This window comes from Larimichthys crocea, chromosome XI (assembly GCF_000972845.2).
Source record: "Larimichthys crocea isolate SSNF chromosome XI, L_crocea_2.0, whole genome shotgun sequence".
Taxonomy (NCBI): domain Eukaryota; kingdom Metazoa; phylum Chordata; class Actinopteri; family Sciaenidae; genus Larimichthys; species Larimichthys crocea.
The window spans coordinates 22,430,914-22,444,452 of record NC_040021.1 but is presented as its reverse complement, the minus strand read 5'-3'; the positions used below and the strand labels follow the sequence as shown (position 1 = coordinate 22,444,452).

At 43.2% G+C, this 13,539-nt stretch overlaps 1 protein-coding gene across 1 annotated transcript in view; it reads right to left on the bottom strand.

The window, feature by feature from the left end:
- man1a1 (mannosidase, alpha, class 1A, member 1) overlaps positions 1 to 13,539 on the bottom strand; it is a 131,758-nt gene that overhangs the window by 117,204 nt on the left and 1,015 nt on the right.

The following is a 13,539-nucleotide window of genomic DNA, read 5'->3' as shown; positions in this document are numbered from 1 at the left end:
TGCCCCGTAAAGCATCCAGATCTCTCGTGTGAGAACAGACAATAGCAAATTCCTTCAAGTTTAGATCGCTCGGCCAAGTGCGAAAGCGCCCGTGCTGCAACTTGCTGCTGCTGCTGCCGGGATGAAGGATGAAATATGACGTTTCAGTGCGTCATGGATAAACAGAGCGGGGATCTCTTAATGCCGATGTTAGCTTAGCTGCTGGGTCGCATTGTGCAGCACACCGGGCCAGAGTTCAGATGCACTGATGCTTCTTCTCAAGTTTGAGCTTTGTTTCTTCAGAAAACTTACAACGCACAAATCATAGTGTGATTATTTTGACAGATCATGATTGCAACGTGATTCACAGTTAGTTGGAATCATCGTTTTTGCATCACATTTTTACTTAAAATCATGTTGACGTGACATTTTTTAGAGTCTGTACCAGATAAACGTGTCTTCTTTACATCTGGAGAACAAGATTTGTAGGCCGGAGCGTCTCTGCAGCACCACGGTACTTCATTATGATGTTGTTCTGATCAGATTTTGATTAACCGTGCAGCCCTAACTCTGGAACGAGACGTAAAACTAAACCTGAGTGCAGAAAAAAAGATTGTAAGGATGTATCCTTAAGTTCACACACATTTTCATCACTGCACTTCCTCCCTTTAACTTTAGTTAGAAGTAGTGGTGGGCGGATCGATCCAAATACAGATACTATCGATACCAAGTCGGTATCGGATCGATACTAGCCTGGTGAGATCGAGATCGCTCTTGTTTGCAATGCTGCGGTTTTGGCAAAGAGGAAACAGCCAGGTCGTCGGACTCGCCACTCCTAATCCGAATCCACCTTATTTATTGAAAAGTATCGATATCTACGATATTGGCCCGTATTTACTTGGTATCGGGTCGATACCAAAATATGCACAGCACTAGTTAGAACCGTTGGCTGGCCGCGAGACGTCTGCGTCTCCAAATCATCGCCATGAGTGAATAACACGAGCTTCAAACTGTTTATTTGGATTTAAAAAGTAGGAATTTGATCGTCTAATGAAGGAACACCTAATCTTCCTTCATGTTATCTGAACACATGGTGCTCATTGGATCATTTGGATCCTCCCACATAACTAAAGCAGGAATATTAAAAAGGTTGTTAGACTAAAGAAGTATATTCATTCACTCTGTTCATATGAAGCGACTAACCCAATAAATTGATGTCATGCCATTTTAACTCCTGTTTGCCCTTTACCAGAGCGTCCCAAAGAAAAACACCGCCTCTGAACATAATCAATAACCCGTGAATACTAATGAGCTAGCGGCGCGTTAGCTCCGAGCGGGACGAGACAAATTGCCACTTCCTGGCCTCGCTAATCCAACTAGTACGACAAAGGCACAGGCGCAGGTCATTAATGGCAACGCCGGGCCGTAGATTTATACATGTATGCGTTCACCCAAATTCCCAGAAGGCCTAGAGGCCGCTCCCCTCGGCATACATCACTGTCTATAGGCAAAGGAATGCTAATAATCCTACGCTCCCGCTGTAGACTGCTAATGATTCAGATATCTATGCACATGCATCGACTGAGTCCGGACTGGGACCTGCCTGGCATTTTCACACAATGGCTGACTGATTATGCGCACTATAATAAAGATAAATTGAATGCCATCTCCATTTCCACACTATACTCCAGTCATGTGATGCCCAGCACTTCTCTTTTAAAACAGAACTCACTTAGGAAGCGCACTTCCTGCAGATGTTTCACAATAAAAAAAGCTTGTAGTGGAGGGGGAGGGATGACGCCCTGTGCACCGCTAGAAGTGTTTTAATGTGCAACAGATGGAGAAAGTGTTTTCATTAACGGCAAACAGCAGCGACCGAAAATTAACACAGTAAACGGAGAGACGCTTGTGACTGAAACACAATTACACTCACGAAACAGAAATAAAACCTCTCACCTGTCGCTGATAACAGCCTCTCGCAAATACAAGTCCCTCAAGTTGGGGTTAATTAAGGCGCGAGCCATTTTGTAGGACTTTATTCAAGAGGCTGAAGGTAAAAGGAGTCGACAACAGCAGAGCGGACTGTTGGTTAAAGGTCCATTGTGTCAGATTTATTTACAAAATAGGCATAACTGTGTTTGAATTGGTGTATACAAGGCGCATTTAAAATCATTTAATTTTCTCAAAAATCAACAGTGTGCCTTATGTATTAATTCTGGTTGTGTTTACTAACCTTGAACCGTTTTTATGTGGTACACATTACCGTAGTCAGGAGCCTCGTGGAGTAATACAGATGGCTTTTTCCACGAATCTCCGTCCCTACTGATCTACGACTCCATGCGCGCCCATCTCACCGATAGTGTCAAAACCCAAGTGAGGCAAACTGATTCGGTGCATGCCATCATTCCGGGTGGATTAACCAAAGAACTCCAACCGCTACATATTGGGGTCAACAGGTCGTTCAAAGTTAAAGCGCGAGCTGCGTGGGAGCGTTGGATGACAGAAGGCGAACACACGTTCACAAAGCCAATGAATCGTGGATGCCTGGGCTAAGGTATCAGTAAGTCTCGTCCGAGCTTTTCACGAAGGCCGAGATATTGTGAATTAGTTGAATAAAGTTCGACCTATCTGACACACGTTTTGTTTCGCTTATTGTGCCTTATAGCCCGAAAAATGCAGTAATCAAAGTTTTTAGCAGCTTTTTTGTGCCTTTTATATCCACACTGGAGTTTCTCTTTCACGCTGGAAAGGAGTGGGTGAAGCAACTAAAAAAAATCCTACACACTGGACCTTTAAGGTCACAGAAATGGACACAAAAACTGAAAAATCTGACTTTTGTGTGTGAAAGGAGAGCAGAGTCAAAGAAAAAAGGGGAACCGATAGACAACAAACCAAAGGGCACTTATAACTCCCCGGTGCACACCAAATAAAACATGGTCACATTTGTAGAGCTACTGGGATCTGTCAATAGGCAGCTGCCCACCGCAGGAAGAAGCAGGAGAACACACACACGCTCTTCACATCTGAAAAGAAGGTCCATTTCCAACAGAAGGCCGAAGCCTGTGGTGTATTGATAGGACTCAGTAGAGAAAAGCAGAGCTCACCTTTAACTGCAAATGTCAGCCTGTACATAGAGGAGGTCTGACTGGGAGTAACATTAAATAAAATGCCACGGGACAAAACTTTGTCCAGGCTAAAAAAATATATATTTTGTTATGTCAGACTCTTTAGACTTGCTCTTTGGTGGTTTAAGTGCACGTCTGCCAGTTTGTGTTTGGATGTTCTTGGTGGTTGAGCTCACCTGAAGCTTAAAAACGAGCCGGGCGAGGAGGAGAGATTGGAGCGATGTGGGTCAAACGATGTGTGGAGGGAGCCTGAAGGGTTATTGATGACTTGTTATTGACATTTCATTTAGCCGGCTTTTTCAGGAACCAATTACTCTCCGACTACAACACCAGCTGACTGACTATTATACTTCAATCGGGTGATTGAAGGCACGTTTCAGACCTCCAAATAACACGGCTTTGTAACAAGAGCAACACACTGCGATCATTGAACTTCACCCGGCACACTTTGAGTACTTCAGCAGAAATAAGTGTTTTTAAAATTGCTTCACCTGCTCTTGAAATCGAAACACAAGGGAAAAATGCACTTAACTTGCTGCTGTCCTAATTTGGTCAAACCACAACTGTTACTACAAACAAACAAGTCCAGTATCCATTTAGCTCCATTTTGGTCTCTACCAACTGTCTTTTGCCACTAAATGTGCCACTACGTTGTCCAGTTCATCACAAACCGGCCCTGGCAGGGGGTGTACGGTAGGTTTTTCACTGAAAACAGCTGCCTGAGTGTTTTCTGAGGGAAATAAAACAAGAAGAAGTTGCAGGCCGAACAGCTAAACTGTCTAGTCAAGCTTCATTTACGAGCTTTTCCAGAGATGTTGACGATTCCGCGAACTTCTTCAGTAAATGGAACCTGCTCAGGTCCCAACCTCTGCAGGGAGATTTAACAGAGGTTATAATCTCCCACCACATATACAACAACTTGTTATCACGAGCTATCACAAGATAACAAACAGGATACAGTTAAAACGTCTGGAAAAAATCTAGTTAGTGAACCCTGACTTGAGATTTTCATATGATGTGTTGCAAAAGTTAAAAGTCTCTAAACTGGCATGGTGATTATTTTTTAATTTCAAGCATCTTTTCAGCAGCATTTGCTTCATTTTTACTTGCAATTTCAGATTTTTCTTTCTGCAAAGTTCTGCAGAGAAGCCAAAGAAATTTTACCAGCTGACCTTTTTTCCCCAAACTTAAAGGTCGGTACTCATTAAAGTTGGTAGAGTCGGCATAAAGAAGTGTACCAGCACAGGGCAAACACATATCTAACTCCCAATCACTTTCTGTGTCGATGACAATCGTGGCTGTCGCGCTGAAGGCGGTATGTGTTCATCCTTCAGTTGGTTTTAATGTATGCGTTTGCTTGAACAGCTCCCCCGTCCACACTTCAAGGCTCGCTCCTGCCTTGACCTGCTCGGTAATAGTAGTAACGATGCACATCATTTATTTTGCTCCGAGCTTTTCCAAATGAATGCTCCATGATTATGCATGAGCAGGAGCGGAGCTGTGAGTATAGATGGAGTAACAGCGGTGCAGCACTGGAGGTACCTCTGAGATGGTCACGGCTTATAAGGCAATGATGCTTAATATACCACCGTCCATGCCTGCGGTGTGTGGGATGCTGGGGCTTGCCCCTGGCTATAGCTGGTCTATACAAAGACTACAAGCTCCTTGCGTAGACACAAATACAGTGAAGACGTGCACACAGAGTGTGTATGTATGTAAAAATGACCCCATCAGTCACTGTGGAGTCTATATTCCCCGCTGTAGAGACCTCGCAGCCGGGGGCCAACAAACGTAAGACCTGAAAGAGCACATTCATCCTCATCTTCCCTGAGCACAGCCCTCCTGAAACCCAAGCACCGGGCCGATCGATCCACGCTGCCTCTCCCAGAGCCGTGTTGTAACAATACATATTAATAAATGCATTTAAAATATCTAAAGCCTTGTGGGCTAGGACTATATATTCACTGTGACTTTATTACGCCATCAGGATATTCATTACTTGGGTCTTATGCTCGTAGCAGGCGCCCTGGCCTTGGGCTGGAGGTGCAGCATGATTTGTCTTTACAGGCGGGATGGTGGACATCCTGATATATTACAGTAGCGTACGATCTGTGGGTAATTTATAATTCATTTCTACGACCACAGCATTTACATTCACTGCTTCAGCCAAACGTTCGCTGTGAAAGTTTCCTTCACTCTCATCCATCACGAAAGACATTTGAGTTGGGGTTTTTTTGGCCCACCAACAGTCTGAAGCTCAGAAAAGAAGCAAATACTCACATTTGAGAACTTGAAACAAGAGACTGTCTGGCAGTTTTTTCTTAAGAATTGATCTAAACGATGAATTAAGTATCAGAATCGTTGCAATATTCTTTAAATCACCAAATCAAATCATTGTTGTATCAGTTAATCGGTTTCTTGTTTGGTCTGTAAAATGTCAGAGAATGCTGAAAAACTGGCGGATCTTTGGGAATCAGATTCTTGGTGCCACAATTAGATTCAACTCTTGATCTGTATTCTCGGGCTGGACATTTTAACATGGGGACTTATGGAGATTGACTCGTTCTGCAGCCAGCCTCAAGTGGCCGTCAGCTCTATACAGATACAAGTTTCATGCTCATGTCATTTAAACGTCAAGGATTTCGTGCCCTCCTGACCGGTGGTGTCGAAGCACATGAGGGGAAACAAGGCAGCTTTAAAATCACTGACTTGTGGTGGTTTACGGTTTCAAATCCTCCTTCTCCTCCTTCTCCTCCTCGTGAAAAGAAGAAGTAAACCAAATGTTAGAGTCCTTTCACTCTGTCGAGGGGCTTAAACCTCTTGACAGTACCGGAACGGATGTGACATACTTCGATCTAACTCAAACGGGCATGCATGCGAAGACAGAGTCTATGGATATTCTAAAAATAGAGAGCAATCAGAGGGCCGTTCATATGACGAATTCCTCCTCCTTTGATTAAATTATAGAAAGATTTCTAGAGCCGGTTTTGTTTTGATCAAAGTGTTATGGGCTCTTATTCAAAAACGCAGCTATTGATGACTTCTTTACGTTTTTTTAAACTAAAATTAGCATCAGAAATGAACAGAGCTTCTGTTGCCACATGACTGAAAGGAGCCGTCCGTCAAGTTCATTAATGTACATACACGCCGGCTGCAGGAGCGCTGGTTGCAGGGCTAGACAATTAGACAATTAAAGAAAAGCACCAAGAGGGGCCAGCAGTATCTAAGACACACACACACACACACACACACACACACATCTGGGTTTCACTCTAAGAAAGGAAGTAGTAGCAGGGAACCAGAGGCAATTAGTTCAAATGGTCGATACAGAAATAGGACGTACAGGCTGCCAAGTTAGCCTGAGAAAGAGACAGAAGCAGAGTTTTATTTCAGGCTGGAGAGCTTCTTCTTCTTTTTCTTTTTTTTTTTTTTTTCTCAAGCGCTGAAACACATGCACGCTTGCAAAGACGCACCCACACATGCACGCAAGGGTGGAAAGACAATCACATCGAGAGTGGGCAAACAAAAAACAACAAAAAAAAACTGAACTGTATCCTGAAGACAGAAAAAGAAGCAACAACAAGGAGATGGACAGTGAGGAGAAACCTCCACCAGCTTTTGATCCACGCCTCCATGAACAGCAAGTGTGTGTGTAAGTGTGTGTGTGTGTGTGTATGTGTGCTTAGTTTCCTGTACATTTCAAAGAAGAGGGAGGTGTGCTGACTGCGAGGTGACGAGCTGACAGGATGTTAAGCGATTGTCCTTTAAGATAGCGGGTTTGAAAGGCATTGACACTGCAAACACACTGTCCTTATGGCTAGTCCGGCGCTCATTTGCATCTCATCTGCATACTTAAACCACAACACACACATACACATACACACATATATAAATAATGAGTCAGACAGGTCCAGCAGCGGGTGCTCCGAGCAGAAAAGGTGAGTCCGTGAGTATTAATTAGAAACAAGTCTGTCATTTATATTAAAAAACGCCAGCTGCCACTAAAATAGAAGATCCAGGGTGTCTCTGTTATACAGTGTAATAGATTACATGTGTAACTTTAGACTTTCCAACTTATTAGTGCTGTGGATAATTTTTATTTAAGGTAACATAGGGGTTGAACTAAAACCTGCAACAACAAATACCTGCACAACTACTCTACTGACAAAGATTCAGCGTGGTTGTTATCCGAATCGCCTACGGTAATAAGGTGAGTATTTCCAGGAGTATAATAATTGAACTTCCTTCAGATATGGATTTTGCGGACAGTGGCAGACAGGGAGCAGGCGAGATGAAGTGTTTCATTTTGAAACAGTGTGTTAAAACTTGCAGGAGGTAATGAGTATGGAAATCTGGTTGGCAGGTCGAGATTTGTGATTTCGATGAATATGCAGGAGGCTGAAATGGAATACGAAATTTCACAACTCCACCAAACTAAAGTCGGAGCGACGCCAAAATATAAAAATAGTCTGAGATGTTAAAAACGGTCTTCCCTCACGGTTTGTTAGAGAGAAATGCAGCACACACACACACGAAGGGTGACACACTTCCACAGAAAGCGTTTGACCCGTTCTTACACTGTCACAGGTTAATCTCTGTTTAAAGGGACTCCTGTTAAGTACGGTAATTCCAAAGTGTACCGCTGGCTGAAGAATTACGGAGAATTAAATGACGCAATCACCAAAGAAAGTTCAGTTTCGGTTTCAGTTGTGTGCCTCGTGTCGCTCTCGTCCGCAGCTCATGTAACTTTTCACTCTTACTCAATTACGGAGGCGGTTAGATGAAACATCAAAGAGCCGCCTGTTTACCAAAGTGGCAAGAGTAAGTGTCTAATCTGTGGTTTACTGCTTTAGTCTGACTGGCTACAGTTGAGCAATATGAGAGGGTGTGCTTTAACATCATTATTGGCACGGCAGTGGTGCAGGTCGTCCGTAAGCGTCACTGAAGTGCCAATATTAAATTAAAAGCTCACCCTCAACTACAATTAACAACTCAAATAAAACACATATTCAAAACACTTCATATTTTTGGGGGCGGTTTGTTCTCAAAATAAATATTTTTTTGTTCTTTGTTTTGATGGAAATACACGGCGCACTGACCTCTGACGCGCAGCACACAAATGAGGTACGGACCTGTGGTCTAACAGCTCCATAAAATCCAGAATATTCATTAAAGAAAGCTGAATTTTGAACTTCAGATGTATTACTTTATTAAAAGTTGACTTCCTGTTCATATTTATTTACATGGTACATGTGAAAATTTGCAGAGTAATATATTTAGTGACGAGTCAGGTCATGCTGATTCATTCTAAATATCTAGTTGCTCGGTCAGAATTTAATTGATCAAATTCTCTTTAGGGGAAACGTTGCTTTATTGTTTATAGCATCCTTTCCAGGGATGCTATAAATAATAAAAATGCACTCCACATTGGTGAGAAAGCATCTTCCCATCAGAGATGAAACTAGTTTACTGTGTCAAATATTGCAGCTGCTTCCAGGCTCGGCCCCATCCACCTTGATTTTCCCTCTTGTTCATCAGCCAACGTTTCCATGATCACCCCCCGCTGCTCCTGCCTCCGAAGCCTCTCTGACAGTGAGTGAAAGCCCAGACTGTGGATTGCAGACAGCAGAGTTTCCTCCAGAGAGCCTTTGATTTCAAGCGGACAAACAGATTAAGCTGATTGTAGGACTGTGGCGGTCACTCACAACAAGCAGTTTATCCCTAACAGAGGAGGCTCCTGCGGCCCCATCACAAGCACTCGCCCCGACGAGGCCGCTGCAGCGCGGGGGCAGATCCCTGGATAACTGGGTCAGGTGGGTGAACGAGGCTGAGCGAGGAGCCGGCGTCACACAACTTTATCCTCAAACAATTTAAGAAGCCTCGACTGAATAACAGCAGGCCACCGGAGGTCATGGGGTGCACGTAAGAGAGTGTTTGGTCAACAGTTATTGGATTTCCTGAACAGAGAGTGAAGGAAACATCTGTAAGGAAGTCTGAAAACCTCACCTTGTCATCTTTAGGGCTTAAAATATCCGAATGCCTCATCACGCCGTTTATGGCTGGAAATGGTGTCAGCCTACTTCTCCTTTAATTATTATGCACAAGTTAACCAGATGCTATTTTGGTCCAGGTATATTCAGGAACATCATTTTCATCGTGATTCTGAGATTAAAAGACACTGATATGGAGATTAACCGATCACAGGATCACCAAGAAATGTTATTTTTTGGATTTTCTAGACTATACCGCTATTACGACTTCTTCTAAAACTACTGGTCCAAGTACTAAGAGTAATTTCATCACAACGAGGAGTACTACTAGCATTATTTACTGCTACTTTATTGGTTTAATGGCAAAGTATCTTTCCAAGAAATCCTGAAGAAGAGGCAACTACTTTGATGATCGATTGTTGACTTCTTATTTTTCAGACTTTTCAACTTTTCTTTCTGCTTTCTGATCGGAAACTTAATGTTTTGTGGTTGTAAATAAACCTGGAAAATGTGTCAATGTTTTTATTTTTATTTGTTGCTGACACTAATATCTATACGCTACAGCTTTTTCACTGGTGCTGCTAGTACGTGTATTTCTTCCACTACTGCTACTATTATGAGCTCCATCGTGACTACTGTTGCAAGTACTTCTTCTACTGCAACTACTACAACAACAATTACAAGCAGCATTACGGCCGCTACTACTGAGATTTATTGGAGAGTTAGTCCGAGCCCAAAAACCTAAAATCCTGGAAGGAATACAGGAAATGAAACACTAGTCTTGCAGTATCGCAGTGTTGAAACTCATTTATAATAAGGATTTATTTTGGTCTGGGATGTTTGGACTCTGACGCTGCTTCACTCATGGCGGCAGGCAATCTAGGACAGGCATCTTTAGTCTTCTCTGGAGACAAATGTCAACTGAATACTGGATCATAATGTCCAATTATCTGCTATAAAAGCAGGACACGGCTGCATTTCATCATGCGCGCTCACTTCACCAATCACCAGGGATGTAGGCGAATGGAAACTCGCCTCAGCCAACTGCCTCCTCGACATACAAGGAAACACTGCTGGGTCAATGTTTATCTAAACTACGAGCTGAACGAGGTTTGACAAAACCCGCCCTGCTGTTGCTTGTTGATTTATTCCAATGGCATTTGCCTTATTATAAACACAGGGATAGACGTATCTCGAATGCTGCGGCTGAAATGATATTTGCAAATAGCGATGTGTATTTAAACGTGTCGTATCGCATATGCTTCACTGCCAGGAGGACGTGGTTAGGGAAGGTATTTATTTTAGATTCGATCGAGACAATCTGCCTCACGTTAAGCTCTTGTGACTGCCACATTGTTGCGTACAGTTGACTGTTTAAACACCGTAAGTATCAGATTTCACCACACACGCAGCGCCATGCTGAGCAGATATAAAAACAACACACATTCGTGGTGTATTTTTTCCTTGTAGTTCAAAGCGCGACACTTTCTTCCCCACAAGTTTACAATGTGTTCATTAGTTGCATCATTAGCTTGGAGGGTTGTGCCAGATTTTTTTATTTACATTTGTTTTCCAGTCACAAAAATATTGCCCTGTCGTGGACCGTTTCTGCAGCACTGCGAGTTTAGTTTGAGCAAACAGAGATTTAGACGTGTCTAGTTCCAGATGGACAACCTCCTCTCTGTGTCGCCTCACAATCTAAGCAGCTGTCACACAGGAATGGTGGATGTACTCGGACACTATCCTCCATCCAGCCAAGTGCTAACCATTGGCACCAAACGCCATATATATAAAATGGTATTCAGTCGCCTGACACTCAAACTGGTTATAGCTGCCATGAGAAATGTGATTAGTCAGAGGATCCTTGTGTATTACGTGCCTTAGAACCTGCTTTACAGCTTACAATCATCTGCATGGGAAACCATGTTAACTAACCTGTTGTCCCCTTATTTGACAAGCTCTCAACAGGCTCAGGAGGTAGAGCAGGTCGCCCACTAATCAGATGATCCATCAAAGTGTCACATGGCCAAGCAACTGAACCCCTCCTGAAGGCTGTGCCATCGGTGTGTCAATGCGTATGAATGGAAAGCTCCTTGCATGGCAGCCAATGCCATCAGTGTATGAATATGTAGTGTAAACCAGTCTTGAGTGGTTGGAAGACTAGAAAGTCGCTCCATAAAGTAGTCCATTTACCATTTTACAGCTTAAATCAGCGGTCCCGAACAACTGGGCCTTGGGCCGGTACCACTCTGTGGGTCATTTGCTACCAGGCCGCAAATAAAGGATAAATTAGAAAATATTTTACTAATTATCAGAGTCAGAAAGATGTTTTATTTTGAAAAATGACCAGATACATCCGTCTGTGCATCCGTGCCTCTTGGGTCACATGATACGTTACCCCAAAAATGAAGCCCACAACAAAAATGTGTAAAAAAACAAACATATTTTCTTCTGTGGAAAAACCAAAACAGAGTTACAGAGTAGGCTGCATATAACGAACACATGTCGGGTTTCATTACCCTTCAATTGGACCGACTTGTTGCAGAGAAACAAGCTCAAGGTTCCCTGTAATTCAGCTGTAATGCTGACTTTATATTTGTGTATCATTTTATTTCATCATATTTATCCCCCACACCTTGATGGCCGGTCAAGGTTGGGGACCGCTGCTTTAAATGTTTGTTTATGAGTTTACCATCAGCTAAAATTAGATAAATAAAAGAAATAAAAGGAAAGGTTGTTGCTGCTGGAGCCTCTAACATCATCAAAAAGCAGCCTCTTCTGTTTGATGCCTTTAGCGCCATATTTTCAGATTTTAAAATCAACTTAATATTTGGCCACTAGAAAAAAAATAAAATAATAAATAGCCCAGAGCGAGACAGAATCTGTGCCTTTACAAACACAGACGAATATTGAAAACAGTTTTTCAGTGGGACCAGTGTCGTGTTGACACTTCTTCCAGCTCACTGTTGCTTTTTTTGAATTTTTGAAAACATAAACAGCTGGAAGGGGAGAAATTTGGGATTTGGGGACTCTATCGGAGGCTTTAAATTCACAATGTGTGCTATAAATAAAGTAAAAATGCTGATATTAAGCACAGGAAGCGCTCGGAAGTGAAGTTAGGAAGTCTGTGTTTGCACCGCCGTCATATGGTGACAAACACATCAGGCGTCGGCGACACAGCCTATGTGATGACAGTGGGCTGACAGGAGGACGCACGCTACAGGAAAACTGTAATTTGTAAACAATATGGCACATCCACGCGATGATGCGTTTCTGTTCGTGTGGCTGACAGACACGACGGCGGCGGCGGGGGTTCCTTAACTTCTTGGTGGCATCTTGAGGTCAGAGGCATCCCCCCATGTGTGCATCTTTAACAGCAAACACATGTGATGATGTTTCAGGTTTCAGAGGAGTGTTTACAACCGGACGTCTGAGTTATCACACCGTGTTCAGACTGGACAGTGCAGTTTATAATTCACGTAATGAACTTATTAGACTTTTATAGCTTCACCACAATCATCTCCTGAAAACATAAAAACTCATTCCTGCATATCGACATAATATCTTATTGTGTCTCTATTGACCAGAAGATCCACGGAGGTCACATCCCAACCTCTTCCACACCAGCTCCGAGCCACGTCGAGCTGCAGACATCTAATTTTTAAATGATTTTTCAATCAAAAAGGCAGATATCAGTGTGTGTGAGTGTCTATACATGAGCTGCACGTGCTCCATCAGGACATCAAACCCTCCCTAACGGCTCATCGCTGAGTGTGAGGCAACCGGTTAACCACCTGAATGAGAAAACAGACGACCGCCTCTCCAAATGTGAAAGATGTCCTCCGTCCAAGTGAGCATGCTTTTTGTATCACACGGATAACGCTGCAGCCTGACTGCACACACACACACACACACACACACTCGGTGCAATGACATAACATAATGATACCAGACTACAGTGCTACCTGTTGGGTGTTTATTCACCCTGCTGCAGGCTGCAAACGTTTTGCAGGTGTGGGATGATCAGAAGAAGCCACACACACACACACACAGATACACACAGTCTGGGCAGGTTGTCTTTAAAATCTTTGCAGGTTGCACACTGTGAATTTAGGTCATGCATCTGAAGCTTAAAAAAGGTGGGTTTCTTTAGGCTTTAGATGCATTCATGATACCAGACCAGTGCTGGCTTTGCAGCAGCAGCAGCCCCTGTATTATCCTGACGTGGAGGGAGCTCGACAGACAGGTATATCAACCCGGAGGAGGAGGAGGAGGAGGAGGTGGAGGAGGCGGTGGATTTCTGCGTGCATTCCTTCCCTCTCCACAGGAACTGACTGACTGCTGTTAAAATTTCATGGAAAGAAAAAAAGGTGTGCACACTCCTCATAATATGAGTATTGCATCTGCAACATATCCAGGATATTAAAAAATAAATACAAATCACA